Genomic DNA, 8,034 nt, shown 5'->3' with positions numbered 1-8,034 from the left:
CAGTCAGTCAGTTAGTTTTGAGTCTCTCATCCATGTATATGTATGTATATGTAAATATTCTATTTTGAGACTCGAGTTACCGTTTTGGCCAGTTTTTATCAGTTGGTTGTTTTATAACTTTTCATTGCATTGAGTTATGCTTTTGAGTTAAGTTTCCGCTGAGTTAAGAAAGCCAGGCCAAGGGTTCGCTTGGGGCCAGCAATGGTCTCCGAGTGCCGGTCCCGCCCAGGGTGTAGGCTCGGGGCGTGACAACACTATATTTTTTTATCATGAGAGCAGGAGCTATATACATTTCATTCTTAAGTCGGTTTCTTACTTGCACATGAGATGTCCGCATATATTCAGTATTTGCAATTAAATAAAATAGAATTGGCGGCCGATACACTTCATCACCCACAAGGTAAATGTCTCAGTGTATGTTTGTTTGTAATATCTTGTACTGTAGAATTTGCTTACATATGACTTTGACTCGATTCCACGGAGTCCACAAAATTCATTGGCATGTGAGCATGGCTTGTGATAGTTTCTCAATTTCCCACAAGAACATGTCTTACCCTTTGCAGTAACCTTGTGGACATCTCCGCCCTTACCATCATGAGCAAAAGTAAGAATTTCAAATACTCCATCACCAGTGTTGTAAGTCATTATACTATTTGAGTTGTGTTGTTGTTTATTGCTCTTTTAAGGAATAAAAGAATGTAACAATGCAAGCTAGAATCTAAGGACTTGAATGGAAACCAAACCAAACCAAAAGATAACCGTGGCTTGGTTAATATTGTTCAAAAACTAAAGCATATATACCCTTTATATTAACGGACATACACGTGTCATAATCTTATCCATCGACTCGACATTTATTAAATATCATATCGACGGATAAGATTGTGACACGTGTCCCTATTTAGTCTTCCGTTAGAGTGAAGGGCATATATGCTCTAGTTTTTGGACGACAAGGGCACTAATGTCCCAAAAGTATGACAGAGGGTATCTGCATACCATTTACAATAGTTCGGAGGTATATTTGTATTTTTTCCTAAATTAAAAGATCATTTTCTAATACTACTCCCTTTGTCCAACAATAGTTGTCCATTATACTATTTTGGGATGTCTAACAATATTGTTCACTTTATGAATTCAATGGATGATTTTACACTTGGTTCCTAATTTACCCTTATCATTAATTATAGTAATTTCTCTATTACATTTTTCAAAACATTGTATTTATTGTATTCAAAGGGTGATATAGTAAAATTACTCTTCTATTTATAGTTTCTTAAGAAGTGTGCAAAGTCAATAGTGGACAAGTATTGTTGGACAGAGGGAGTACAATTTTGATTCAAGGTGAAATCATAAATATAACTTTGTAAATAGTACAATTCATCTCCTAAAAATAAATTTGGTTTTTTCAATTTGAAAGTAATAAATTTTTTGAAGACATACGCATCTCGATAGACATAGACACCTAGTATATGAACAATACGGCTGCAAAAAAAATTAAAAGGGAAAGTGATGAGGTTTTTTAAAATAAGTAGTGAAAAAGTTGTTAATTATTTTTTAAAATTTAACTTTATTAAAATAAAGTGATCTTATATATAATTAAAAACTTATATTAAATTGATACTATTTAATGAAAGATAATTTAATGAAAACACTATTTTGATAAGTTAATGAGTATTATTGATTTTTATATCCGTTTATATAGGCTCACCTATAATCAAATTTTATTTGGCAATTTAATAATAGATAATTAACAAGCATAATAAAAAGAAAAGTAATTAAATTTGATAACAATTATTTCCTCTGTCCCAATTTATGTGACACATTTCATTTTTCGAGAGTCAAACAGTTTAAGTTTGACCGGAAATTTGTGCATGAAATCGTCAATTTTTTAAAAGAAATTTATATATTTGTAAACTACGTAAAAAGTACTATAAGTCACAATAATTGTCAATCCAAATTTTTAAAAGATACATGAAAAAATTACAATCAAAGATAGACTTGTTCGAATCTCGAATCGGATATGTGTCACGTAAATTAGAACGAAAGGAGTATATTTTATACTCAATGAATCATTGATATGCATATGTATGGAGATATGATGATGACTGAAAAATCAAAAGCTCACTGAACACATGAAACTCTTTTAGCTTAAATTAAAGTTAGAAGGTGAAAACACTTCTGTTAAAAGGGAAAATGGACCAATATACCCTCAAACTATTGTAAATGATATGCAGATACATTTCGTAATACTTTTGGGACATTGGTCCCCTGTCATCCAAAAACTAAAGCATATATACCTTTTATACTAACGGACATACACGTGTCATAATCTTATCCACCGATCCGACATTTATTAAATATCGGATATACGGATAAGATTTTGTCACGTGTCCCTATTTAGTCTTCCGTTAGAGTGAAGGGCATATATGCTCTAGTTTTTGGACAGTAGGGGCACCAATGTCCCAAAAATATGACAGAAGGTATCTGTATACCATTTACGATAGTTAGAAGATATTTTTGTCGTTTTCCCCTCGTTTAAAAACATGTTTCTTCTGTAGCTGCCCTACAAATTTAAAGTTGATGCCCTACAAATTTGGCTACATAATTTAAACATGCACACAACACATAAGCATTGCATATATGTAAGAGAAAAGACATAAAGTGACACCTGAAGTTGTCCCAAATTTTCAAAAAGACACCTAAACTATGCAAGCGTCCTATTACCCCCTAAACAATCCTGAACTGATATTATTACATCATTTTTGTCCACCTGGCATGGAGAGTGTATGCACTCTCTTAAAGAGCGTGAACAAACTAAAAAATGATATAATTATACTTTTACTAAGTATTTTGCTATAAATATATTTTCTTGTTTTTCTTATTATTTTAACTTTTTCTCCTTATTATTTTTGTCTTTTTCTTTCTTTCTTCTTCTTCAAAAATTCATTGTCATCTTCATTGTAGCTTCTCACTTTCAATGTCACTTTTTACCACAACTCTACCTCCCTTTTTTACTACTATTAGTTTAACTCTCTTCAATTTTAAAATTATATCTAAATATTTTAATACATTTCGAACAATTTGATAACCGATTAGATTTCAAGATGATTAGTAGGTATTATTTAGTTTTTTTATCCAAATTTCAATCAAACCTTTTCAATTTTTGGAGAATCCTGATTCTTTCAAAATTATCATTTGTAGTTTTAAAGTTATATGAAAATGAGATAAATTAATTGATGATACCTTCAAATTTTTGATTTTTATTAGAAAAATAATTAGTTTTGTTATTTATAACTCAACAAAGTCTAGAAAATAGTATAATTTTGAAAAGAAAGGAATTTGACCGAAGAAGAAGAAGAAGAAGAAAAAAGAAAGAAAATGGAGGGGCTCAACTTGACGTGGGGGGTAGATGAGGTGAGGGGTGGGGAGGTGAAGAAGAAGAAAGAAAGAAAGAAAAAATAGAGGGAGGGGTAGCTTGAAAGTAGGGGTGGTGTTGACACCCAATTTTGGACCTCCACAATATATATTAATCATCGAGTTTCTTAAATTCCAAACGATTTGAAATAATTGACTTTGTAAAGTTCAAAATATTTTTCAAGTTACTTTTAATCAATTTTATCATTTTTATAATTTTTATGTAATATATATGCTTTATATAATTTTGTATATAATTAGTATATTCTATAAACATTTCGAAAATCATCTCAAAAAAAAGATTTTAAACTTTGAGTAAGTATTTTATTAAATTAGTTTAGTATAAATTATAGGGAAAATGCATAAGTACCCCCCCAGCCTATGCCCGAAATCCCAGAGACACACCTAACCTTTACTAAGGTCCTATTACCCCCCTGAACTTATTTTATATATAATTTTCAACCCCTTTTTGGCCTACGTGGCACTATCTTGTGGGCCCAGCGCGTGTTGGCAATTTTTTCAAAGATAGTGCCACGTAGGCCCAAAAGGGGTAGAAAATTAATTAAAAAATAAGTTTGGGGGGGTAATAGGACCTTAGTAAAGGTTAGGTGTGTCTCTGGGATTTCGGGCATAGGCTGGGGGGGTACTTATGCATTTTCCCTAAATTATAATTGTAACTTTTGAGTTATTTAAATTAGTTAGTTTATAATTAAGTTAATTATTTTATTTCGTCAAAATTAAGAAGCTCATCAATTAATTTCTATTAATTCGTCTTGTTTAGTTTTAGTCGAATTACCAATTAAACTCGTTCGGTTAAATATTTAACTCAATTTGGCTACAATTTCAACTTAAATTGGTCATGATTGTAATTCAATAGTTATTTCATAATTTACAAAGATAGTCATTCCTAGCTTAAATTCCAAAACTTTTAAAACCAAATTTTTGGGCTGAATTCAATTTCCCAGCCAGCCCCTTTTTTTTGCCTTCATCAGCCCGCCAATTTCCAGCCCACACTCCAATTCAAAACAGGCCCATTTCATATCCAACCCAATTCCAATTACTTTCTCAAAGGAACCCAATTACATTGCATACAACAACTTACAACAACATGTACCAACCGACCTATTCCAAGAAAACGACAGGCAGCAGTACCAAACAACTAGACCCCTATGTTTTTCGCTCTTCTTTCTTCCTCCTGAGACCAAAACGCAAAATCCAGAACCTCCAGCAGTCTAGATCGAAACAGCCCAGAAAATTGACCCGGTCCATTTTCTTTCTTCCCAACGTTAACAAAGAAGTGTCAAAGCAGCGTCAATTCCCAACGTCAAATCAGCAGCAATACACAGCAGTCAAATGGCGGAATCCCCGGAAAAGCAACTGTATCTGCCCTCACCAACTCGTTCCAGTCTTACAAGCCACGTCCAATCGCCCTTGTGGCTACGAGATGGCGACACGTCAAGCACAAGAGAAATTGGGATGAATCGAAGTTGTCCACGCTGTTCCTGTCTGAATTTTTTGGGATTTTGGACGAAATCTCATACAAAACCCAATTGTTCTCTGGTCCTGGTGAAGATTTTCAATTTGGAAATTTGTGGAGAATTCCGATTCTACCCTCCTTCTCACTTGAATTTTCGTCCCTCAATACCCAAACGAACCCAAATTTTCCCATCTATATAAACCCATTTTATTTCACTGTAAGGGGTGGGGAAAAAATTTGAGGGAAAATACGGGAAAAAAGGGTTAAGCAAAAGTAGAAATACATCAAAATACATTCCCGAATAGTGAAGTAAACTCTTTCAGGATTTTAGTTTCGTGTCCTGTGGTGTGGTCCGTTCCTCTGCTCAAGTTTCTCGTCCTGTTCGCTGCACACAAAGAAGGTAAACTTCTTTCATTCCAATTAATTTATACATTTATCTTGTCTGTTCAACAGCTTTCTCAATTAGTCATTACCTATTGGTTAATACACATATATTTTTGCATAGATTTATTTAATTCAATATATTCATTTTGTATGTTAGTTAAGTACTGTATATACATGTATTGTAGTATTTTTATTTTCTCACTTAGTTATCGCCCGTTGATAGTATTCATGTTTTGCTTTATATGTTTAGTTAATATTCATATATTTTTGTATGTATATATATTAAATCAATAATATATATATATATATATATATATTAACTGTATATATTTATTTATTTTAGCATTTACATTCCTAACTTAGTATTTACGTTTTAGTTTAGCCACTATCATCTAATAGCAATAACATAAGTTTGCTTATAATGAATTTATAAATTAATTAAGTTGTATATGAAAGGTTTCTTTTTGGCTTATAAAACTGGCCATTAGTTCATACAAATATGCATATGATATATTTATAATGATTTTTATATCTGGATATTTATTTATTAAATCCAAAAAAAAAAAAAAATACTCCATAAGCAAACAAAAGCTTTTTAATAGGTAATTATGCATTGTTAATTTAATAATAGGAAGGCGAGAATTTTAGGGGAGTAAGCAAAGGAAAGTCAGTTATAATAAAAATAAAAAAAAATCACCTTATTTAGTGCATTACAATTAAAACTATATCAATGTATTTTATAATTAAAAAAAAACTAGTGATACTTTAAATATAGCAAGATTATGACATAAGCTATAGTCATTTTTAGTAAATATCATATTTATAGCTATACAAATTTAATAACCCTAAAATTATCGTCATTTTTTTTCTATATATATTTTATGAGCTCATTTGTTTCTTTTATGGGGATACTGGATTTATATGTCGATTAACGAAAATTAGATTCAAGTGCTGGCCCAGGCGAACAGGAAACCAGACTTGGGTCTAAGTCTCTCTTTATTTGTTGTGTTTGTTTATTTGTTAATAATTGCTATCGATCTTAAGGTTTCAAACATTCTAACCCCCAAAAGATACTTGTTTTGATTTTATAACTTAACCAAATCAATCACCTTCAACGAGGCCTAAAAAATAATTAAGTTTACAAAATATTTCACTTAGATAACACTTCAATGTTTTTCTTTTTCTCCCTTAAAGTGATCCTAACTACAAATAGTTCATTTTTTGCAATTCAAGCTTAGTTAAATTATTTTAATCAAATAATTAATTGCCGGATAATCGCATCTTAGCGGGCATTTCGGGTGCTTTCAAATCCTTCTCGAAATGCTAATAGGAACCTCGAACCCTCTTAAATATTTTTCAATTGATTTTCTGTTTTAATCTTTTGAAAAAAGTGGAGAAAATTAAGTGGTGACTCTTAAATCAGTCTAATTATATTTTTTAATAAAGCTAGGGAAGATGAAGTAGAATTTAAAATGAAATTAAAATTTAAGTAATAAAATTAAAATAAGTCAAAAAGTAAGAGAGAGAAATAAAGAAAAACTTAAAATGAAAAAATATTATATTTCAAATTAAATTAACATGTGTCACACAATGATTGGTGTGTGATAACACTTGCCATTTAAAATCTAGAATTGATCGAAAAATGATGTAATAATATATCTTCGGAATTGTTTAGGGGGGTACTAGAAAATTCGGGATAACTTCAGGTGTCACTTTATGTCTTTTCTCTATATGTAAAGTATTTTTATTTATTTATTTGATTTGATGTCTTGTATTGGTATTATTAAAGTTTGATTAAATTAGAGTCGTGTTGCATAGGGTTTATTTGGAAAAAACACTTCCTATCAAAAAATAAATTATACTCAAAGTTCAAAATCGAAACCTCTAGTTAAAAGAGATCGATCAGTCTCATCGCATCATATTTTTAATATATGGTGTTCTTCAATATCCATGAATTGTTGTTTTCATATATGCGATTATGGATTTTTTGACTTTTTTAAAAAAAAATGACAAATCATTGTGCTTGAATGGATTAGAAAACATGTTTCTTCCACGTAAGAAAACTTTTAAAAAGAATATTTGTAATCACAATATTTCTCTTTTCCATGATCTTTCTTCTTCACCCCACTCCATTCACACTTGAAAGTATATAAAGAAAATTGACAAATCGCATCAAATCGATAATTTTTTCTAGATTTTAGTGACTTGGATTGGTATTAAAAAGAAGAAAACGTTTATCATAAGTTCATAACTGGTTTAGTTTTGTTTTAACTAAAAAGAAGTCAAATCGAATCAAACTAATTCGATATTACATAACTGGTTTAATTTTGTTTTAACTAAATTCACCTTTGAATAGTAAAGGTGTGTAATAGATCATCGTGATAGTTTAAGCATGTAAATGACTTTTTGATACAAGTTCCATGGGGAATTTGTCACGACCCGGGAGCACCCCCTAGTCGTAACCGGCGTACTTGACCTCGAAGAGGTCTAATACAAGCCTCTTAGCATTTATTCATCGCATAGACGCTAAAAACCAAGGAATTAAAAACTTTCTTTACAAAGAAGACATTTAAATTAAAAAAAATAGCAAGCGGAAGACTTTCTAGACTTTATACATGATGTCTCAAAACCATCTAATACTTTAGAGTACAAAATTCGGGACTAATCCCATACACAACTTAAACAATACTAGAAATGCATCAAAGGGAACATGTAGGGTATTGTCCTCGAATCTATGAGGACTCACCAAGTCTTCATCT

Source organism: Solanum tuberosum, unplaced genomic scaffold, assembly GCF_000226075.1.
Source record: "Solanum tuberosum cultivar DM 1-3 516 R44 unplaced genomic scaffold, SolTub_3.0 scf00324, whole genome shotgun sequence".
In the NCBI taxonomy this organism is placed as follows: Eukaryota; Viridiplantae; Streptophyta; class Magnoliopsida; order Solanales; family Solanaceae; genus Solanum; species Solanum tuberosum.
Note: the sequence above shows the minus strand (reverse complement) of the source record.